The 23773-nt window shown below is 44.9% G+C and overlaps 1 long non-coding RNA gene across 1 annotated transcript in view; it reads left to right on the top strand.

Annotated features, from left to right (window-relative positions):
- The first annotated feature begins 12738 nt into the window (after positions 1-12738).
- Positions 12739-23773, top strand: part of LOC121075000 — a 39752-nt gene continuing 28717 nt past the window's right edge. Inside the window, exon 1 of the long non-coding RNA XR_005822682.1 lies at positions 12739-12817. This is a non-coding gene — a long non-coding RNA (uncharacterized LOC121075000). The remainder of the gene's footprint in view (positions 12818-23773) is intronic.

Genomic DNA, 23773 nt, shown 5'->3' with positions numbered 1-23773 from the left:
AGCCAGTGGCGGTTCGTGTTTATGCTATTCTCTTCTGCATTAAAAAGCGATGTCCCACTCAGTATTTTCTCTTTGACGAAATTACTTGCATGCTGGACTTAACTCACCCTTCAATTTTCCCCTCCTTTCCCCTTTGGGTGCACGAAACAGATCGAACAATTTCAGTATCTCGCTCTAAGGCATTTTCTCTATTCCTTAATTCATGTCTGTGGCTCTTCCCTGCCCTCGCTTTAACCACCTTTTGAATATTAAAATGTGAGCCCCAGGCCTGGATGTGTTATCTTATCCACTTTAGTTGCAGTGCTTTATATGGAGGCAAATTAACCTCCCCGTCCCTACTCATTGCCTTCCGTGTGTGCTCAGAATTCCCCGGCAGCCCTTGCCCATCGAGCCCCTTTCACCCAGCGGCCACGGTCTCCTGGGGGGCTGCTTCATCAAGCACCCTGCCACCATCTGTGCCCTCCATCAGTGGCCGTTTCACATTATCTTCCAGATTGCTGATAAAAAGCATGGGATAAAGTAGGGCTGAGTCTCAAACCTGGTTGGGATTTGTTGTTCGGTGACGAGTCCTCACTGACAACAACATTTTGAGATCTGTCAGTTATCCAGTTCTCAATCTGTCTCGCATATCCTCTGGTTCATACTATTCTGTGCTATTTTTTAAGCAGGATGTCATGGTTTTAGCTCAATCCCCTTGTAAAAAATCTAAGTATAGCATATCTGCGTAGTTACCTTTACAGGCAACTTTGTAATCTCCTCATAATATTAAATCAGGTTTGTTAAGTGCTATTTTCTCTACAACAACATTGAATCACATTCTCAGAAGAGGGGAATGCTAAGAGACTATTAAATATTATTATTTTATCTTTAGTCATCTGCTGTCCTCACCTAGCTGGGAAGACAGATTCTGTGTTGTTGGTCTCTTGGATGTAACACCTCCCAGTAGAGCAAGATCACCAAGTCCCCTAGACTACCAGATAATAAGGGACCAGCAACAATTTGGTGAATGCTGTGCACACCAGCTGGGAATCCACCAGAGAGGAAAAACGACTGGTTGGTGTGCAGCATGGGCTAGATTGTGGCTGCTGTTGTGTACCCACACCAAAGCAGGAGTGCAGCTCTGAAGGCTATCTCTTGGGCTTGAGCATGTAGCACCACACCAAACCATGCTTGTGTGAAACACCAGCTCCAGGACAGAGGAGTGGAAAAGAGCTTCATCCCTTCCTGCCCCCCACCAGCCCCCAGTCTGCCCACACCTGAGCAGGGCGATACCACGGCTCCATTGTGATAAGGGTTGGGGGAAGCAGAGAAGAAGGGATGTTCTCAGGTGCCAGATGCTGTCTTTTCTGCAGAACTACCTGAGGATGGCTGTACTCAAGTCCCTTGAGTCAGTCTAGTGAAAGCAAGCAGCTTTATCATGTTATAAAGCAGGGTGAAACTTTTGGATCTACGATCTCAATGATGGAAAGAGCAACCTGTGGATTTCTAGTGCTGCTCTAAGCCGAGCTGCTCAGTGAATTTTCCCTGGTGAGTGTCACAAAAGAAAGTTTGTCTTTCCTTCCTGGCCACGAGGGTGTGTTGCAGGGAGGCACGGGAAGATTGCACAGCATCTGCATGGAGCTAGTCCACTTCTGTGTGACATGTGGTCACGTTAGCAGCTGAAGAGCTGAGCTCCTGCTTTGCTTTATATGACTCAGCCACTTCATGTTAGAAGCTCAGCTGCATTCGGGAGAAGGATATTTTATTGAGGAGTTCAGATTGGCTCTCTGTGGTACCAGGTTTTCAGCTACTGTCTCTGAATCACATACTTCCCTCCTGATGGCCATGTCAAATCGTTTTTCTCAATCTTGTAAAGATGCTCTAGAAGGGAAGCCCAAGTACCCCGTGTTTCATAGCCACCTCATCTTCAGAAATGCTATCCTCATCAATTCCTGTGCCTCTTCATGATTATTAACAATAAAAGATGTCTGAGGAATGGGCAGAATTCATCAGTTAGAAGAGAAGCACCCCAGCCTGTGCCTTCTGAAGACCCCAGTATGTCACTGGCCTTGGGACCTGGGAGGACTGGGAGGCCAGATTCTGCTTTATTTGACCTTTGAGTCTTTCTGATGAAGATGGAAGCTGTCATGATTTATGTCACAGTGACCAAACTCTGAAAAATAAGTAATGTTTCCAATGCAATTTTCTTTCTCAGATGTGCCAGCTGCTCTTTTTCACACTTTCGCTGCACATTTATGAGCGAGAAGGAATGCACACACATACATGCACATACGCACAGCTGCAGCCGTAAGACCAGCCTGGCCTTGGCCCACACGGTGCTTTCAAGCTCAGGGATGTATTTAGTTAGAGCAGGAGAAAGTTAAAAAAAAAATAAAATTGCTGTTATAATGTCTGGATTTCCAAACACCTGCACTAGGGTTTCCTGATATTTCTGCAGACATTTACATCAGAGATACAGCTGTCACAGCACTCACGGAAGAATTTAGCCTTCATTTGATCATGACTCTATTCTTGTTTCATTTTCTCTTACTTAAAATGGAGATAAAGAACTAAAGTTTCATTACATTCAGAGCTGCAATAGTTAAAGTCCAGACTAGTGAAAAGTATCCAAGTCTACTTATACCAGTTTAACATTATTTAGTCAAAGTGCTGCTAGTTTAGTTTAATTTGAACATGTGAGGAAAAAGCTTAAACCATTCTACCTGTAATGCATTTTAAATTAGACTGAAAATTTGTGTGCAGAGAAAGCTTAGGTTTTAGAAAGGCAGACCTATCTTGCTGTTGTAAGGGAAGAAGCTAGTTTTAATTTGTGATAGTTTTTATTCCCTCTGCAATATTTCTTTCTTGATGAGTGCATTAGTTGATCAGATTTAGGGGACTTAAAAACAAATAGGATAATCAAGGCTGAATTCCTATGAAACAACATAAAAGATGAAAACAATAACACAGGCTTTTCTCTGGTGTGTATTGCTGGGATGCTCAGAGCGTTCTCCTGCTTCTGACTTTCCTGGGGCATAATGATGCTCACTACTGTGGCCACTTACTGAAAGGTGCCTGGCTGTATCACAGATGCCTTAGACCAGTAGTGGAGAGGGAGAAATGCAAGTCAGGCAGGTAGTTCATTCAAGTTAGAAAAAAAGAGAATGGGGACTACCACTTGGTATTTCTAAACAGTTTCACTCTCTGGTTCTTACAAGGTAGTAAGAAGCTTCATATTCTTTACAGGAAGCCAAGCAAATAATTTCAGGCAGATCTCTAGAAAGAAAGAGAAAAGGAAAGGAAAGGAAAGGAAAGGAAAGGAAAGGAAAGGAAAGGAAAGGAAAGGAAAGGAAAGGAAAGGAAAGGAAAGGAAAGGAAAGGAGGAAAGGAAAGGAGAGGAGAGGAGAGGAAAGGAAAGGAAAGAAAGGAAAGAAAGGAAAGGAAAGGAAAGGAAAAGAGGAAGGGAAAGGAAGGAAAGGAAGGAAAGGAAGGGAAAGGAAGAAAGGAAAGGGAAAGGAAAAGGAAAGGAAAGGAAAGAAGGAAAGGAAAGGAAAGGAAAGGAAGAAAGGAAAGGAAAGGAAAGGAAAGGAAAGGAAAGGAAAAGGAAAGGGAAAAGGAAAGGGAAAAGGAAAGGGAAAAGGAAAGGGAAAAGGGAAAGGAAAGGAAAAGGAAAAGGAAGGAAGGAAGGAAAGAAAGGAAAGGAAAAGGAAAGGAAAGGAGGAAAAGGAAAGGAAAGGAAAAAGAAAAGGAAAGAAAAGAAAAGAAAAGAAAAGAAAAGAAAAGAAAAAAAAGAAAAGAAAAGAAAAAAAAGAAAAGAAAGAAAGAAAGAACGAAAGAAAGAAAGAAAGAGAAGGAGAAAGAAAGAGAGAAAAAGAAAGAAAGAAAAAGAAAACAATCAAACAAAACAAAGAATTTGAATGTTTGTCTTTATCTTAGATGTTCTGTAAAACCCCTTAGTTAACTAAACCTATATTTGGGACCTAAACCTACTTGACAGTTTCCTTTAATTAAAACCTCATCCGCTGTTCAACTTACAACAACAACAACAACAACTACAAAACCAAACTTCAGAAAACAAATGAGATGACATCTGTTCCTCGGGCAAAGCTCCTTTGTCCTGAATTCTAGAGAGCTGGTTATTTAAGGAGAGACTTATGTGAACAAGATTAAACACAAGCAGCAACACACCCTGATGCAAGTATGAGGGTGTTGAAATTGCTCTGCTCCTCTCCCCAAAGACATTTCAGATCCCATTTCTTGAACACTGTTTATGTCGAAAGCGTTCACATTCTGATTTCCTCTACAGCCAGTTCGCTGCTCTTTGCAGTCTCTAAAAGCATCATCAAGCGTTTCCTCATTAGATAATATCATCACACACCCTAATGATTAGGCTCAATGAGTCACCTTCCTTTTTGGAGCACTGCATTCAATCCAAAATTGTGTATCCTCTCTCCCTTGAAGAGAACTCCCTCCACATCCAGACATCTCAGGAGACCAGCCCAGCTGTAGCAACAAGTTCATTAGCTGGCCCATTGTGGCGGATACCAAAGTCCTTTGTGTGATGCCTGGGACAATAAGAACGGCGTGAGGTTTGGGGGTGTTATGTGGACACCTCTGAAAGGGGTGTCCTTACCTTACAAAACTTTACCGTTTGAAAAGGAAGAAGCTAGCTAAGCGGTTAGCAAATCATTTTGGGGACAGGGAGGATGATTAGCAATCAAAGTAGCTTGGGATGTATGGAGAGGGAGTAAATAAACCAAACACATGGGGAAGGAGAATAAAGAGAGGGAGAAATGTTGAATGGCAACAGGCAGTGAAAAGCAAGTAGGCAACGAAGCAGAGGAGTGACAGTGGTTTCATGTCACTGGGAAGCTTTGTGCCTACTGGAAGAGGAAAAGGGACAGACACAGACACAGACACAGATTTCTAGGTTGGAAGAGACCTCAAGATCATCGAGTCCAACCTCCGACCTAACACTAAGCACTCCACTAAACCATATCGCTAAGCTCTACATCTAAACGTCTTTTAAAGACCTCCAGGGATGATGACTCCACCACCTCCCTGGGCAGCCCGTTCCAATGCTTAATAACCCTTTCGGTAAAGAAGTACTTCCTAACATCCAACCTAAAACTCCCCTGTCGCAACTTTCGCCCATTCCCCCTCGTCCTGTCACCAGGCACGTGGGAGAACAGACCAATCCCCACCTCACTACAGCCTCCTTTAAGGTAACTGTAGAGAGCGATAAGGTCGCCCCTGAGCCTCCTCTTCTCCAGGATGGGTCCCTCCAGTTTGATTGAAAAGGCCTTTTCCTGTCATCTTGCCTGCAGAACAGGTATTATTATTTATCTCATTTATTCATGCCTCGGCAGGAATTGTGACAATAATGCCACGCCCACTGCAGTGTGCATTACCCGCCCTCCCCTGAAGCCCCCCCAGCACAGGGGCCAGCACAACTCAGGGGGGAGGGCAGCACAGGGGTGGCAGGGCAGGCAAAGCAGCCGGCATGCTCTGAGACTGCAGCCAGGCAGGGAAGGCCTGTCGCTCTCACAGAAGTCTCCATTGAAGGGCTTTCCTGCCCCTCCCTCCCGCGTTTGTGTGTGGTAGAGCCTGCAGGACTTTTGCTGTTTGCATTTATTTTTGTTTTTATAAACATTGCAAAAAGCAGATGCTTCCCTTGGGAGATGGCTGTTTGCATCCCCTTGTTCGCAGGTATTTATAGGGTTTCCCTCTCTGCAGCATCTGAATGCCTCGTGTTCTTAACTGGATTTATCCCCACATTTACCTCTCCCTTGCAAGGAGCTGGGTGCAGGCAGACAGGACCGAAAATGAGGGAACAAATCCAAACCTGAAGTCTGGAAGCAGCCTACTCAGCTGCCATTTAACCTTGGACTATGCCTCAGCTCAAAGGTTTTTGACAGCTTCCAACTCTTGCAGCACCCACATTTATGTTTCTGCCCCTTCCCCAAACAGCTTCCAACTCTTGGTAGCATTGAAGAGCACAGCCTACACCTCCAACATCCTGAAACTAGGTGGAGAAAAGCCTGGATTCCCAGGGGAACACTTTCTGGAAGATGTGTTATGAACACATAACAGACACCCAACAAGCCGCTGCACCTTTAGGGCTGAGGTTTGCACATTCCCTCTCCCTCACCTGACTTGCTGATGAGATGTACCACCACGCGGGAGCACATCCTCACTGCCAAGCTATAGGCTGTCTAGGCTTGACTCCCTGGCTCTCCTAGTGAAGTGGTGAATCACTTCAGCCTCCTGGTTAAGGCACTCACGTGCATCACCTTCCTGGATCAAATGTGATGTGTTTCGTCTATGCAAATACACAGATGGAGAAGCCTTTCCTCCCAGCAACACAAAACCACAGTCACTCCTGCTTTCTCCTTCTGGCTCAGCCACCATTGGTTTATTGTTCAGGATGCTCTCTGTTTGGATCCCATTTCTGAGGCTCCCACGTGTTTCCTGGAGAGTCCCAACCCTGCCCCTGAGCCTGGAGTTTGCTCAAAGCTTTCCTCTGGCTTCCCACTTCCAGGGAAAAGGGTCCCTCTTAAGCTGCTTCCTCATGCTGCTGAGGACTCATGGTCCACCTGTCTCTTTGGAGCCAGGATATTTCTCCCTGAGAAAGCGATTTCTCTTCCACTCCCCTCTTTCTCAAGCATTGCTTAGGATTCATTGCTCACATCATCTAAGAAGGTCCTCTTAAAAACCGTCTTGGTGAGTCCTGCTCAACAGAGGAGGCTTGGTGCTCCTCAAACCAGGGAGAAGACAGCCACTCTGTTTTCTGTCTATTCTGCACAGATAATTTGTTGCTCCCAGTCATACGCCTCCTCCTAGGTCTTCTCTCCGGAGGAGGCACTCTTGTCTCCCTGTCATTGTTTCACAGGCACACGCTTAGCGATTTCCCAATGGTGGTATGTGGCAACAATGAATCCCCAGTGCACGGAAATGCACATGAAATTGTATTAGTCACACACAATTAAGCAACGCACAATCACCATGCAATCAGGGGAAGCCTGGATGCAGATTATTGAGGCGCAGAGGTTTTTGATGAACCATATTATCACCCCAAAATGCTAATTTATGAAAAAAAGGAACATTTTCCTTGAAAGGGGTTGTACTGGGCAAATTTTTCAATTTGAATTGTGTTTTAAGGGTTGGAAATTGCCCTTTTGTCATTTCCAAAATGAAAAATTCATTTCATTCGAAATGACTTTTGATTTCACAATTTAAGCTAATGAGATTTTTTTTTTCTTTTTAAGTGGCTGAACACAAAACACTTCAAAGTTATCAAAATGAAGCAGTGTTGATTGCCCCCATTGAGCTTTTTTCCACACTTTATTTGTAAAAATACTTATCATCACCTACATTTGCATTTAAGAAAAAATGCTCAAACATTGAAAACATTTGCAGGACACAGTAATCATAAGTTGCTCAGCCTTAACGTAATGGCAGTTTCACCACCCCCTTGTTACATGATTGTGATATGCTGTCTTGTCTTCTTGACACCTTCCAAAGGACTGTTTCTTTCCTCAGGAGAGGTATCTGGCTATGCACATATTTACAAGCTGCAAATTCACACCAGACGTTTCAGATAATTTGCTGGACCATGCCATGGAGGAAATGGACGTGGCTTGATTTGCCCCAGCTGGATGAGGTCTCAGTGAGGCTCAAATGGTATTGACTTAATAAAGGGAGACCTTTGAGAGCTATGCAGCCTCCAGGTGAGATTTCCAGTGTTGATTTGAGGCTGTAATCAGTCATTATAATTCCATTATAATAAGCAGAGACAAGTTCAGTAGCTCAGCACATTTCCCATCAGAGGAATGTCTGCAAACATCATAGGCACCACTGGTCCAGATGCTCCCCGAGAAAGAGGAGCTCTCCCATGGGGTGCTGGGAATGCAGACAGGCGGGTTTGGGGTGAGCACCCCAAAACTTCCCACATGATGCCTCGCTGACCTCCTTCAAACCCTCTCTTTGGAAAAATTAGGGCTAGGTTGCACTCAGACAACTGGCTGTCACACCGACCTGTGCCACTCTGTGTTTCCTTGGAGTACCCCCCGTGCCTGCACCCCTTGCCCTACAGACTGCATTATGGCAAGCTCTGGGGGCAAGCAATCTTTTTGTCCTGTGTTACAATATCTCGCATAATAAAGGTCCTGCCCCAACAGTGGCATCCTCTGTGCTACAGTAGTGCAAACACACGTGGCTGTAGCAGTCTCAAGGGTTTTGCTGATGGGATGTATTGGAAGTGCTGTTGGGTAAACTTTGAGGTGCCAAAGAATCTGGATCTCAGCCTCTAAGCTTTTTAGACCATCATTTTTTCTTCTCTGTGAACAGTTTATAACCTACCATGAGACACTGCGTCTGATGCTGACCAAAAGTGTATCTTCAAAAAATCTTGCATAACACTGACCGAAACAAAATCAGAGTGTGTTACAGACCAAGGTAATCCCAAGTGCAGTGAAAAACTGAAAGACTGGGATCTCCCTAAAACAAGTTTTGGTTGCCTGTGCTTCACAGGATGGGGTGGAGATTAGAAAAGGAGGCTGGGATGTCATAACAGCCATTGAGAATATGGCAATAATCAATTTGCTTTGAATTATCTTGCATTCAGTCTTGTTTTACAGTAGGAATAACCCAAATCGTAAGACAGGAAATACAAAGTAAAAGCCCAGTAACCACAAGCTTTTATCAGCAAGAAAACATAATAATAATAATAATAATAATAATAATAATAATAATAATAATAGAGCACCAAAACAAAAATATTTCATAAATCATCTGTTTTGAATTGTTCTCATTTCACCCTTGAGAGGCAGCACCGCTCACATGTCCAGATAGCAGTGGCTCTCCTCTGCTGAAGCAAGAGCTTTGTCAGGCATCTGACTCCTCTCTTACATAATGCACGGCTGTGTGGCCATGCTGGTCTGAAAAGGGGGAAAATAACATGAGATTTACTGAAATATACCTATCACAGTGGTGTCTTAATGTTGGATCAGCACCATATTTCCAAAACTTAAATTTGTTGAAGATACACAGAGAGCTCAGCCATACGACGTGTTCTCACCGGCTGAAAAAATTAACAGCAAGAGATAAATTACTTCAAAGTCACTTGTATGAAGACGTTTATACACAGGGAGATGCTGATGCATGTGTGCATGTTTTGTAGACACTGATCCTCGTAGCAGAGAGCCAGGCAGAGGATGGCACTTCTAGGGATACCCAAATACCCCTGGTCCTAGGAGGCTGAAGGGCAGAGTCATGACCTGTCCTTGGCATAGCTGAAAAGCACAAAAATGTCTGTGGTTTTGGCTGTTGCCCAGAGACCTGTGCCCTTGCTCAGCCAGTCCCCAACACCACTGCCAAGCCCACAGGCAGTTTCTCCAACCACTTTAGTTAACAAAGCTAGCCTGACCAAGAGGAAATTAAGCTCTTCTTCTTTGCATTTTTTTTCCTTTTTTTTTCTTCTTTTATTTATTTTTTGTTTTGTTTTCAATCATGCATCCACATTTCATGTCTTGCCACTGGATCCTGCGGTTGCCTCCTGCCACCTCCTGCTGCAGCCGTGGAGGATGGTGCTTTGATGGCTTGGAGGAACAGCAGGAATTCAAGCCTGGCCACAGAGTGGTCTTACAGGGTGTGGATGCTGGTTCCTCAGTCACCCCTAAGAGCCCTTGTGGTAGGTGTAGGTTTGTGAACCTGACAAGTTTGTTAGAGTCCTTGTTTGTCTTCTTCCAGTACTTTGCAGTATGTAGCATGAGTGCTAAAGGGAAGCACCATAAGCAATTTCTAGTGTTTTGAACTTTGCTTGGCAAAGGAAAAAGAAAAAAGGAAGAAAAGAAAAAGAAAGAAAGAAAGAAAAAAATACAGATTGTTATTGTGTAGGCTCTCCATAGGAGCATCCCACTTCAGTCTAGAGTTGATTATTATTTAAATAGGAAAACATTCCTCAGGAGTTGAGAGAAACACTCTTTCCTCACTCTCATTAGTATCAAGAACTCAAGGAAACCTCTCTCCCAGTAAACGAGTAAGGTTTAGGGGGTTCTTCTAATGCTGCCTGTGATGTCATGCCATCTCTTTTCTCTTATGCATACATATACACAGCAGCATCTGTACCTGTTGACATATACCCAAGGAACTGATCTGTCATGATAGAAGAATTTCAAGCCAGTATAACTGCCTTTCTACCCCACATCTGAGCTATCTATCTGTACAACAGGCACCGAGCACTGAGCACTTCCCAGGTCCATCAGCCCAAGATGCTGCTGAACTTTGGGAGCTTCTATTTTTTTTTTATTTTTATTTTTTTTATCTGGTGGGGAATATTTTACTTAGGAAAGGTTTGCAAGGGAAGGGTTTGAACGGGAAGGGTTTACATCTCAGCTTCCTTCTTTCCCTCTGAGCTTTCACTTCACTCTAGACATGACAAGGAAGCTCTGCACGTTGCCATGCTATGGATAAACCCAGCCTCCTGAAAAACTTGTTTCTCCATTGACCTTTCTGATCTATGGAGCTTTTATGTGACTGGGATGCTTTGTTTAGCTAAATATTTATACAGTAAACATTTGGTGTATGGGTTGCTGTTAAGACTTCAAGCTCTGTGGGACAGAGGCTGGTTCTCTATTGTGTGCCTCGCACAGCCATAGGCAACACAATGCACAGCTATAGCAACAAAATTCCTACGGTTTTTGGAGGCACAGACTGTGACTGATTTTCTTAGGCACAATGGAGCTGCTATCATCAGTTGCTCAAGAATGAGGTTTCCAAATTCCCCTTTTCTACAAAGTCTGGGCAGAAAGGAGGGGGCGTTGAATCCTATCACGACAATATTAGAAGGAAGATGAGTCAAAAGTGTCGCAGGGGTGTCCATCAAAGAGTAGAGATAAAAGTAGCAAATCCTAGCAGCAAATTGTGCCTGGCAGACACGACGAAATAATGCTGCTTGAAGGGAGTGAGGGGAAGTGTCACTGCGACCCGGGTGCTAGAAGTGCCTCCGTGAGCGCCAGAAGAGTTGAAGTTGTCTTCGCTGCAGACTTTCCGTCTGACGCCGGGTGAGTCACCGGCGTGTGGCTCACTGCAGGAGCGCGAGTGCCTGAGCGCTGTGCAAACCAGTGCAGGTCAGGTGCTGAGACAAATGTAAGGATCCTAGTCTCTTCTCTCCTGTGAGGTGCAGGTAACATGCCCTCTGTTCCTATATGGTAAGGTGTTTGAGGAGTGAAGAGCTTCGTGCTAAGGCTGCAGCAGCGAGCAGCCCAAGTCCTGAGCTCTGTGAGGACTCGTCACTGTTATCTGACACAACGGCAACTGGGGAAGGCCAACATCTGCTTCTGGAGCTCAGCCAAGCTCCTCTTCATTCAGAGGGGTCACCAGCCTCCCGGCTGGGCATTTGGGTTCCCGGTTGCAGACCAACAAACCCAACCACCGGCCGACCAGCCGTGTCTGCAGGGCGCGCTGTGTGGCCAAGGTCTCACCAGCCAGCCCTGGAGGAAGCCACCGATGCTGTGAAATTAACTTTTTTTAACCAAGAAATGAAGTTTCCTTTCCTGTAACCCCAGACTTATGAGTCAGCATTTCACACATCAGTTATTTACGACAACAACAACAAAAAACAACGCAAGAAGCAAATTCAGGTTTTGGTAGGATGCAGCAAAAGGGGAGACGTTGCACACAAAGCTCCTAAGTTAAATGTGTCCCCTTCCTCTACTTTCTCAATAGCCCCCAGTTTTCCTCTATTTTGGTGTAGTCTTTTGTGTGTAGCAGCTCCAGGCCTACAAATTTATACTGTTTAGCCTGAAGGGAAACATGTTTTACAGCTGGGGACACTAGGGCACGGATAGCTGAAATAACCTGGCTATGTCTTTAATTCCCCATACTGGCTATCTCATGATCCTACCCAAAAGCAGCATACTTGCACTCCCTCCATGGAGCTGCCGGAATTCAAGGAAGGGCACAAATCCCATTTGTGCAATAAGCCTGAAGGCTTTCATTTATGCACTCTTTGGTAACGTGTGTTCAGCTCTAGATTGTAAATGAAAATTGCTTTGAGTCACAAGGAAGATCCATGCAACCCACAGTCTCAGCGCCTAACGGTGCTGGTGAATGCTGGCTGCAGTCACGGAGGCTAATGTGGCCTTCTGGAAGTGCTGGAGTGATCATGATCCCTAACTGCTTAATGTTTTTTCCAGCCTCCACAGGCCATTTGGCCACCGCGATGATGTTGTGTGTGGTGACAAAGGATGCAGGAAGTCCTTATGAGAAGGATGCTGTGACGAGGAAGCAAACAAGATGAGCTGTTAATAAAAGGCACAAAGCACTGAAATCCCTCAGAATATGTGGGGAGTTTTCTGGTGAGTAATACCAGAATTTTAGGAGCAGAAAAATGAATCATTCCTACTCCACATTAACTGCTCTCATCCTGCCACGATTTACAAACCAACGCAGTCCCATACAATCTCTCACTGAGGGATGGAGTAAATGATATTTTTCCTGCAGGAAAGACAAGGTTTTAGCATTTGTCCTAGACCACTGGGTCCTGAGACCTCATGAGAAAGGCTGAGCTAAAGGGAAAAGTCAGCAGAGCCCTGGCGAGAATGAGAAACACCTGTAGGTTATTCCCAGTGAGAAGAGCGGCTATCATGACCCCCTCAGCATGCAGCTGGCAGAGATTTGCATGTAAATACACTATCAGACAAAAAGTATATGAGAAATTAGGTTGTAAGAACCTTTCCCTTTTTGCTTCCCCCCCCTGCCACAGGGAGCTGTGTTGGGTGCTCTGGGATAGACTGGAGAGCTGCCTGCCCTATCTTGTTTGCAGTGACGCAGCCAGGTAAAGTAAGTAGGGTGGGTGAAAGTCTTTGTTGTGATGAGCTGGCCAGTGGCTCTTGAGCAGGCCACCTCACTGGAGGGCTGTGAGCAATATCTGTAAACACGTTTCACGCAAACATCATTATTCTTGGCAGCTGCACTAAAAAAGCTGCAGCTTAAATGAGTGTCTGGTTCCTCAGTCTTTCCTGTGCTATGATCTCATGCTACAATGTGAGCAAACTTCCTATCTGTGAAGAAGGGAAGCAGAGGAGCCTCTGGGGAGCTGGAGTGGATTTTCCCTCCTTCCCATCAGGTGCTACTTTTACTGCAGAGCTGAGGTATATCCGGAAGCCTGGGTCAGGGCTGATGGGGAACTCTGCAGCCCCACTCGTGAGGATGCTTGGTCTCTGTGCTGCATCTTCATTGTGCCAGCAGTGTGTGCCATGGTTTATTTGGGGTCATGCTACCTAAATATGGGACCCTGCTCTTGCATGGCTGGGTCCAGATAAAGAACAAGGTGGTGGGAGAGAGCAATGTGCTCAAACTCAGGCTGTGAGGGACAGGGGCTAGTGATGGCATGGCACTGGGGCTGGCAAGCTGCTTTTGCCTTTCTTTCTCTCCCAAAATTTGAGGCTGTGTCCAGAGGGATCCCTACAGCAATCTGGTTGTTGAGGGAGGAGAAGAAGGTGTTGTGTACTCCCATAGAGTAGGGATCCTGCAAGGATCCATGGCTCACATAGAAGGGCAGAGCAAATGAATGAGTTTTGTACTGTTCTGGATCCAGTGCTGGTCATATACAGCAAAACCAGCAGGAACCCAAGTTGATACCTTTGGGATCCAAGTGCTTATTTTGATAGTGTGGTTATGTTTGGATTTGTGCTTGTTGTTTTTTCTTTTTTTAAAGGTGTAGTGGATTAATCCTGGCTTGTGCAGTTGTTGTACCATAGTTTGTTTTTGTGTTGTAAGGGGCTTGGCAATGGTGTCAGGAGACGTGCTCCCTAAGTACTCTTATTATTTATCCTCATTGTACAAGCTGCACCAAATAAGTACCAGGCATTTCCAGAAATTGCTATTGATTGGGCAACTGTGTTTACAAAGCTAATCAATAAGTTTAACCCCCACCATATATTTATTTGTGATACAACTGCTCTCTTTGTGTGCCTCATGTGCTTTCCAGAGCTTGTAATTTGTCCAGTGTAAATAGCTGATTTCATCCTTTTTCCTGGGGAAAAAATAGTCCTGCTATTATAACACTGTGCCTCTTCTGATGAGGGAGGTGTATGTGTCTTCCTGTCTTTAGGGTGGGTAATTTCACCCTTCACAGGAAGAAGATGAAGGGATGGGAAAGAGCCTTGTTGTGTTTCCTGAACACCAGAGTTACTGCAGTCTCCTGTGGATTTTTGTCCTTTGGCCTTTTCATCCTACTTCTGTTTCTGCCATAACAACCCCAGCTCTTTTCACATGGCTCTTCCTGTGACTCTACAGCAAAGAAGATAACGTAATGCTGTAGAGGGACAGAACCGTGCAAGTGCTTGTTGGACAGGCAGGACATACACCCTGTTTCCAAAGGGTTGTGTAGCATAGGCCTTTCCACAACGGGGACCTCATCTGGGTCTTTATCTCTAGGGTCTTTATCTCTACTTCCAGGGTTCTTCCAAGCACTGGATACTTCTTGCTGACAAAATTTCTACTAGTCCTTTAAATATGACCAAATTGGGTCAACAGTTACAAAGTTCAATGTGAAGGTTGGATGGCTGAAGGGTCATCAGAGTGTCAGTCCAAAAAGTCATCTGTGTGGATGGCTGAATTGCCAAAAATATTTTACTTAAGTCCAGATGTCTGGAAATCAGAAGAACTTGGATAGCTTCCTCTTCTGGTCTCAAATGATTTTGCTCATTCATGCTGTACTGGCAGTTCTAGATCCTCTAGGGTGAGGATAAGAGCACACAAAGCTCTTCTGAAGGATTTCCCCACAAACTGGAAGCACCAGGATTTTGCAAGATCTTCTTCTGTAGTGTGGGACTATGACTAAATAGACCTTGGTGGTTCTTGCTCCATTACAGATGACAGTGCCCTGTGTGAACTTGGATATGTGAATGCCCCCACCTCTGTTCTCAGAAACAGACCCACACTTGACCTCTGAAACCCAATGCTCCAATGCTTCTCCAGAATTTCCCACTCTGATCTGTGCAGTCACCACAAATTGGCCCAATTTTGGACTTTCCTCTTGCAGAGAGTGGCCATTAGATCCAACAGGCTTATGTGCTAACAAGGTTTTTCCAGGATTTTGAGATTTTTCTTAGGAACTATTGCTCTGATCATAAGGCCAAAAATGAGGTAGTGCAGAAAGTGGTGTGTAAGAATGTTAATTATTTCCCGAACAGTAATACTGGTAGTTTCTGTTGTATTCCTTCAAAAAAAAAATATATAGAACTTGTTGACCTTCTTCAAACATTGTAAACAAGGAAGCTGAAGTCTCAAACAACCCTGTTTCTAAAAGCTTCTTGCAAAAATCAATGATCCGGCAATAGTGTGCCCTGTGTACGAGATTCTGGGAGTTATCAAAAGTTAGATACTGCTTGGCCAGTTGGATGAGTGTCCAGCTGGCACCCAGCCTGAAACATGCCATAGCAAATGCTGCTTCTTGCCCCGCTGGTAGTTACAGGACATGGGAAGGAGCTGATCTTGTTGGAAAGGGGGAGAGTTTGGAGGATGTCATCAGTCCTGGAAGCATGGGCTGGGAAAGGGGCAGGTCATGGGGCCTGTAAAGGGGATCTTGGAGCACTGTATGAAGGGAAATGTGGGGGACACCAGGGTAGATGTGCTGGTGAAGTGAAGGCACACAGGATGTAAATTCTTAAATCATGGAGAGAGGAATGCTGATGCCTGGAATGGCTTGGTGTATTGATGATAAAACGTGAGAGGTTAAATACTTGGTTTCTCATTCTAGAACTCCTGACGCTCACTTTCATCAGACTTTTAAAAGATGGTGTCTTTCTTTGGCAGTAGGTACAGTATAATGGTATACCTGGAAAGTAAAACTGACCTGTGTATAACTAGTGCTTCTGCTTAATATATGAGAAGGCTTACAGGCAGTGGAACTTAACTCCCAAAATATAAACCTTTGTCTTCTGACTTTACCTCAGATTATTTTAATTCAAGACTCTAGAAACAATTGCAATTAGCTCCTATTTCTTCCTTTTACTCCTCTTTATACTCAGTTGCTTGTCCACACCCTCAGCTTCTTGGATCATTGACTCAGATGTTTAAATGGAAAAATACTCAGCTCAAGTTTATTGCAATGAGCAGAAGCAAAGAGGGTCTCTGTAAATATCTTGGTTCTTTGTATGCAGCTGGGTTCCCCTTTGTTTACTTGACTTCCCCAGTTATTTTCAAGCTGTTAAGGTCATTGCTAGTTAATAGTTGGCTAGAAATCAATAGACAGAGATGGTTAAAGATAAGTTTTAATAATGAGCGCAATCAAATTCTAGCAACTTTTATCTCTCTGCTGCTGCCAGTGGTGGCTGGCTTTTGTGCAATGACTACGTTCATTTTCCAGCTGCACAAACTTCAGGCAGTGTTTTTTTATCTTTGTAAAATACAGCTACCATAGCCCACCCTGGTGCCTCGTGGTTAATGCTCTCTTGCTAGAGAACTGAGTTCAAGTGTGTTAAATGACTTCCATCAGTTTCAACAGGGTTTTCACCCAATGTTCACTGTTATCCAGGTAAAACAGCTCCAAGATATCTCTGGAGTTAGCCAGAGATGGAGCACTGTCATCTCTTGACTCATCTTTGAACAGATGGAGAGCTTCTCCAAGCCCTGGTGAGCATTTCTGTGAAGTTCAGCTGTCCAATGCATTCAGCACCTTCAATTGAGCATTATGTTGCAGCTGGATTTTTAACAGTTAAGCTCCATCTTGGAAGGGAAAACACAGGGCTAGGATTTATGCCTTTAAGGTTCTGGTTTGCTTGGTTCAGAGTGTGCAGAGCAGTGCAAAATCTAATTGCTATTCCTCACCTGCTGGACCTCATTACGTGGAAAACCAGATCTCTTGCAAATACCTCTCATGTTGAGTGATCATTAAAACACGTGTGTTGAAAGTATTCTAGAGACAGTGGCTGCTGCTGGGCTTTGGATCAGGTGCTGCATGATGCTGCTTGTGCTGGAGGTTCCTCAGCTCCCTGTAGTTTGCCAGGCAGTCCCGTGCCTGGCACCAGGTTCTCTTCCTGTGGGTTTTGCAGCATGTTTTGGGTTGTGACGCAATGGCATGCTGTCCTGCTGCAGCAGACTCACCCAGATAGGCATGGCTGGCACTTGTGTGTGCTCAAGCAAGTAAAAACCTTACTCTCTACTGAAAGCACTCTCAGATGTTTTCACAAATATAATGGGCTATGGGGATGGTCTGGGCTTGGAGCGCATACCAGGAATTTGAGGGACTCTCGCTCAGTTCTCTGTTCTGTCCCAGACTTCATCTTCTGCCTCAGGCAAGTTACGTCAGTGCAGTGACTCAGTTCCCTAGCAGTACAATGGAAATAGCAATGCTGTTCTAACTTGTGGGATTAGTTTGGTGATAAACACCTCTAGGACTTCAAGGTGCTGTGCTTCTGTGATCAGGACAGCCACTTCAGCACCTAATGTATGAAAAAGTGACTTGAGCTCTTGTACCTGCTGAATGCTTTGGGGAACATTTTTAACTGCCCTTTCAAAGCCTGTACTCATGCTCCACACCTGTAGGAACTTCTCTTCTTCCTTCCCTCCCTTGCCACTGTCTGAGAGTTGATGTTCTGGGGGAAAGAGGTGACCCCTTGGCCAATGGCACCGCGTTTCAATCCACTACAGACAAAATTTGATTTGGCTACTTGATCATGCCAATGGGGCACTAATTTGATGGGATTGTTCACTGCAAATCCTGCTGGAGATGCGTATTCTGAAGGATCCTAGCAGTAAGCTCATGAGGTCTGAAGTGGCACAAGGAAACATGGTAAAACATCTCATGGGTTTTGTTGAAGAACATCCAGACAGCATAAGGAGCCAATTTTTGCTAGGAAACAAATGAAAACAGTTCACAGGTAGGGTATTTTGCATGCATATGTATATGCAACATGCAGTTCCCAAACCAATAGGTGGAAGATGCGTTGCTGTTTTTTTATTAGTAGTGTACACTAACAGGCCATCTCACTGGCTCAAGGTGGTCATGCTTTTATAGGTAACCTGGGATGGAGTTTCTCTTCTGTGGCATTACCTAGCACATCAGCTCATCACCCTGTCCAGGAATGAACTTCTTGCTGGTTCTTCACTTTTAAATAACTTCCAATCTATTTAGAAGATAAATTCTCTGCATTAATGCTCTTGATAATGTGTTAGAGCAAACATCTTGTCCCAGTTCTATTGGTCCCTCTCCTCTGTGGATTTTGGCCATAGAGCAGCGAAATCAAAGTACAGCAGCTGAGGATTTGTTCCTATTTCCAGTGGGCAAGTCACCAGATATCTCTCAATCAACCTGTTAAATACAATTGAATTCCTCCTGATCCATCTTCTGGGGTTAGAGGCTGTTTGCTTGTCTGTTAGGATCAGCAGGTGGGAGCGTGGCTTCCTGGAGCTTGTGATAACAAAGTCTGTAAGCCCTGCTTTGTGCTCCCTGCCTCGGTGCTGTGTGAATGGCAAGTGGTCTGTTGCACCTGGCACAGAGCCACGCCTGAAACCCAAACCTTTGCTGGGCTGATAAGCCAAGCCATGTAATGAGAAAGGAACACTCTGCCTTGCTTCTTAATGCTCAAGGGCGTGCACAATGTCAGTTTGTCCAAGGCAGGAAGGATTTGTTTGGAAAGGAAAAAAACAACAAACTTTTCTAATACCAAGCAAACAAAATGAGGTTTTGGATGTTTGGGGATAAGACTTAGAATCTGTAAGCGTTTGGCGCTCATTTGTTTCAAATAAGGCCAAGGTCACAAATGACCTGAAGTCATGGTTGTACTACTTGTTTTGCCTGAAGAACTGGCTTGGATTTGTGAATGAGCAGTAAACTTGCCTGAAATATCTGATTCTGTAAGACCCAACCTATTTGCTGCTTGGTGTGGTTTGGGGTTTTGGTCAAGGGAAGGATAGGGATGTTGACAAAACATTTTCCAACAGCTTGCAGACAATTTTTCTTTTGTTTCAAAAGGATGTTTTCTATGTGCAGAGCTCTTGAAGGGGGGGGGTGGAGGGGGGTGAGGGGAGGAGTTAAACCATTGCAACCCAAAAATTTTCTCCTTAAAGGCTTTGGACAGACCCTAAAGGAGATTTCCCAATTATTCTTGTTTTATTAAAATTGTTTTGTACTTGGTCATCGGGGGTGGTGGTGGAATCTTGTCCTAGCTTAGATCAGAATATCAGGTAGGAGATTGCATAAAGTTCTGGGCTCATTACTTTGGGTGCAGCACAGGCAAGTAGCAAAAACAACCTTCCCTTCCCTGACAAACGTCTGAACAGGAATGAGACAGGATGCAACAAGTGGACAAAATGAATGAGTGTCGGGAGGAGAATGAAATGAGGAGGAAGTTGTGCCTTGCCATGGGCCAGCCTGGTGCCAGATGGGTGTGAGGTGTAAGGCTTGTGGTACGGAAGAGTTTTAAGGAGCTATGTGAAAGATGCCACTCTGCCTGTTGGTGTGAATTTTGAAGCAAGCAAGGTATAAAAAACTGTTCTTGGAACTAGCAACTGGTAGTTTCATCAACAGGACCTGAATGTGAATGGTGTCACGGGAGCTTTTCTTCACTGCCTCAGTCCTGTAAGTCAGGCTCAAAGGTTGTTGCTGCTGTCTGGGCTCAATGCCCATGCGAGAGCTGGCTGGGGTGGCAGGGGGCTTTCTCTCCTAGGCAGTCAACCTAAAAGCTTTTCATCTTCAGAAAATGTCAGTTAACAGATCGAAGATGTTCAAAAATGCTGAGTGCTCCTGGTTCCTGCTGTCTGCAATCAGAGCTGTGGGTGCTCAGGCCATGACTTGAATAAACATCAGAACAAGATTCCCAGTAGCAGCCAAGTCTTTAAGCACTTCACAACCCAGTGGCTCTCAGACACTCAATGATTTTCTTGTTGATCTTTTGGTGAAGTGCTGAACTTGAGACACAGATCTGAAATTCTGCTGGGACTCTTCAATTCTCAGAGCAGCTCCAAGAAGCTACGTACAAACTCTCGACGTGGTTTGGTTCCATTTGACACCTTTGGAAATGTGTGCCCCCAGGCAGCTGAGGCAGAGAACAAGGAGGAGACAGTGTAGGGCAGCAGAGCATCTCCCAAGCTGGGCCAGTGTAGCTTGTGGTTGCTTGAGCAGTTGGCCAAAGACTTGTGAAGCCCACTCTGCCTTAACATTAAATCCTGTCCTTGCTATGAACAAAGGTGGGACCCTGTAACACCCAATACACACACAGCAATCTGCCATATGTAGGTTTTTCAGGTTACTGGGGCAACCTGCATCAGAAAATGTTGCTGTGGGTGACTGGAGATCAAGTTCAACGTTTTGTTCAGGGTATCAAACAGCTGATTGATATGCATCATATAAAACAATGTGGTGAAGCAGTTGGTTGATGGCTGTCTTCTCAAAGCTGGGACAAATAACGTGGTCCTTGGTGTGGTTGTTCCTAAACAGATAACTGTTACTAATGCTAAAGAAGAAAGTTATTTTCTAACCACCGTCTTGGGCTGCTAATTAGGAGAAAATTTCTTGTCCTCTGATTTTGAAATTGCTCCCCAGCAGGAGCAATGAATGCAAGGAAGTCCTCCCTAAGGATAGGATGTGGCTTGACAAATCTTCAGAAATTTGTCACAATTCTGTTTTGCAATAAGAATATATTAAATATTTAATAATTAAATAATAATAAATAATTAAATATAAATATAGATCTTTCCTATCTCCTGTTTCAGTTGTGATCTTCCAATATTAGCTCCTGTTTTAAAGTGACCTGGCTAAAACTTCAGCTCCTTGGTATTGTCTTTAGTCTATTCCCATCCCTAACCAAGCTATTAACTTGTGGAATCAGTTATTAAAGGCACCTGTGACCCCCCACAAACCCCCAGAGCCAACTGACTTCCTACTTCTCCTTTCTGATCTGATTTGAGGTCAAGATCTGAACATGCTTCAGCACTCCAGTCCAATTAAAAAATCAATTTGTGTTTAAAATTTGTTTGGGGGTCTTTAATCCCCTGGTGGTAGATTCCTCCCATCCTTTGGAAGTTGTAGGGAAAAGCATGTGCAGTGATATTAAATGACTCACCAAACTAGCCTAGTGGCTTATCGGGCTTATGCGAAGCTTACTGTACTCAACGGAGCGTGGTGGGACACCCAGCACTGTCTGCCAGGTCAGGAGTTGAATTGGTGCTATCTGAGTGATATTATCCAGGATGCCTGGGGACAGAGGAAATTAAAAGTCACTAACACTTGCTGCCCTGAGCCAAAGCTCAATTGCAGAAGCACCTGCAGGGTTGGCCTGAACACCTACTGCTTTTTTTTTTTGGTTGACTCCTCAATGTGTTTTTCTTTCCAAGCCAGTGGATGGCATAAGGCAGCTGACTCTAGGTAGGCAAAATAGTCAGGGATGAGGCAGAACAGGACTCTGCTGGTGTGCAGAAGGTCTTGGGGACACAGTTGGGAGGGGGGAAGAAGAAATGCCCCTCATTTCCCATAACCCCTCTTGATTGTGGCTGCTTTGTGCTGAGCCTATGAAAAATAAATGTGGGTGACAGCATTTGCAGCATGACGGGGGGAAGCAGACAAGCTAAGGTTGTTCCAAATTTTTCATAAAAGAGCTTTGCCCAAGGAAAGTCTGGGTTTCAACTGGGAAAAGTTTCTTTGGAAGAAACATCTGTTATTGAATCTCAATATTTTTAGTTGAAAGTTCTAAAACTAATAGAAATAGTTTTAGATCAAATAATTTTTTTCTTTTTGTCTTTAAAAATTGTCTTTAAAAAGAACCTTTTCAGTCTCTTAGAGATTCGGGCTGAAATGTTAAATATCAAGGTGAACTGAAAATTCAGGAAAGAAGATCTTCAGTTTGACTCAAAATAAAACCTTCAGATTATTCTGAACTGCCAGTGAACCGAAAAATCAGTCATTTGCACTAATGATAAGTAACTGGCAGGTTGTTTTGCCTGTCAAATTCTGTGTCTTGTGGAGTGAGCACACTGTTGTCTGCTGACATGATCTACTGAGCTGCTAAAAAAATAAAATAAAATCAAATATAGCTCCTATCTGTTGGCAGTAAGACTTGCTAACAGGTGCAAGGGGCTTCTGTCTGGACCATTGGGATGAGGGACCCCAGTTTCATTTCTGTGCACTCAAACTGCCGTGACCTAATAAATACCCTAGGATTTCCCCTGGGTACTGATGTTTAGAGACCATCATGGCAATAACCACTGATTATCTGGTTGGCAGTGGCATCTGCAGGAAGGCACCCATGCCAAGACAGGGCACAATACCACAGTGTGTTGCAGAGAGGAAGGTGAATGATAACGCAGGAATGGGGGGCAGGTAGAAACTGGGCTTTCCCCAGCCTGCTGAGGGTGCGTGCTGCTTACCACCATGAACAGAGGTGAGAGAAATCAGCTGGACCCCTCACTAGAGTAATGAGGCAGAAAAAGAACAAAACCTGGGTGTCTCCCAGCTTCTCCACGCTGCTGGGAGGCAGAGGCTTGTCTTTGGGAAGTGGGCTGCCTTCTCCAACAGGGGCTGTTAGGGATCCAAGGGGGTGTCTCGATGCTTGTACATGTTTAGCCTTGGCTGCTTTTTTGATAGCATTGCCAAAACAGGTGGGAAATCAAGCTGCCTAGCAGGAAGGGCTGCTGTTCACTGAGAGGTGGGCTGAGTCTGGTGAGGGGCTGCGAGGGAATAAACCCCTGCCCTAAACCCCATGTTGGACTGGCTGTCCTGAGCTTGTAAAAGCACAGCAGAGCCTCTCTCCTCCCAGACAGGGGGCTGTGAGGGCAGGGGGTGATAGCCTGTGGGCAGGGTGATGGGCTGCAGCACAGTCAGTGCTGGGATCTGTGCCACTGGGGGCTTGCTGGGCAGGAGGGAGGTCTCCTTACTGCAGGTTGAGCAGTGGGGTGGGGTAAAAAATCTGCAAGGGAGATAAATAACCACAAGGTGCTCAGGAGGGAGAAGGCAGCATGGGGATGCACTGCAGACCGTGACCCGCAGCTGCCCAGACTGGATGGCTAGGAAAGAACTGTGCAATTGTAATAACCGTAATTCTATGGCATGTCTACCAGGTGACCAGTGACTTGCTGAGTGTGAAGTGGTGTCTGAGCTGGAAGGAAGCTCTGCTGAGAAACTGTACGAGGGCCTGGGTTTCATCTGGGGTGCATCTGGTGGTTGTGGTTAAGGCAGAAATCTGGTAGTTAAAGTAAATCAGAGTTTGGGGTTGGAGGGAGGGGGAGGGGGGGAAGCAAGCTGCAGTGTGAGCGGGACCTGTCTCATCTTCCTATAGTTCCTCCTGCCTGCTGTGTTGATCCCAAATAGGTTTCTGGCCCTATGTGCAGGAGGTGAGGCAGCTTAGCAGGAGCCTGAGGACCAGCTGCCAGTGAGGCTCTTGGCAGCCTCACTCATGCCATGGGAGCAAGCCTGACCCTGACACCTATGGCATGGGATGGGAGCTGGGGGCAGTGGGGCCAAGCTGTTTTAGTACTGAAGTATTAAAATAACACCCATTTTTTCCAAAATGCTTTAAGGTTTGGACTACGGTAATGTAGTGGTTTAGTCCCACTAGGTAGTCCCCTGAACCCTATAGGTTTTACTACCGTAAGAGGAAAGAGAATTTAGTGAATGTGGTTAAAAATGGGTCTGGCTCTGAATCCTGCTTGCTGTGATCTCTGGCACAGTGTGTGGATAAAGAGTAAAGTTTATCTGTACAGCACCCCTCCCCAGGGAGCCGGAAGTCTCAGCTAAATAAGGCTTATTTTTCAAAGAGCACCAGACTTGAGCTAGGTCTTAATTTTTGGATGT

Source organism: Cygnus olor, chromosome 9 (genome assembly GCF_009769625.2).
Source record: "Cygnus olor isolate bCygOlo1 chromosome 9, bCygOlo1.pri.v2, whole genome shotgun sequence".
Taxonomy (NCBI): Eukaryota; Metazoa; Chordata; class Aves; order Anseriformes; family Anatidae; genus Cygnus; species Cygnus olor.
The sequence above is the reverse complement of the archived record's forward strand: the minus strand, read 5'-3'. Positions and strand labels throughout refer to the sequence as shown.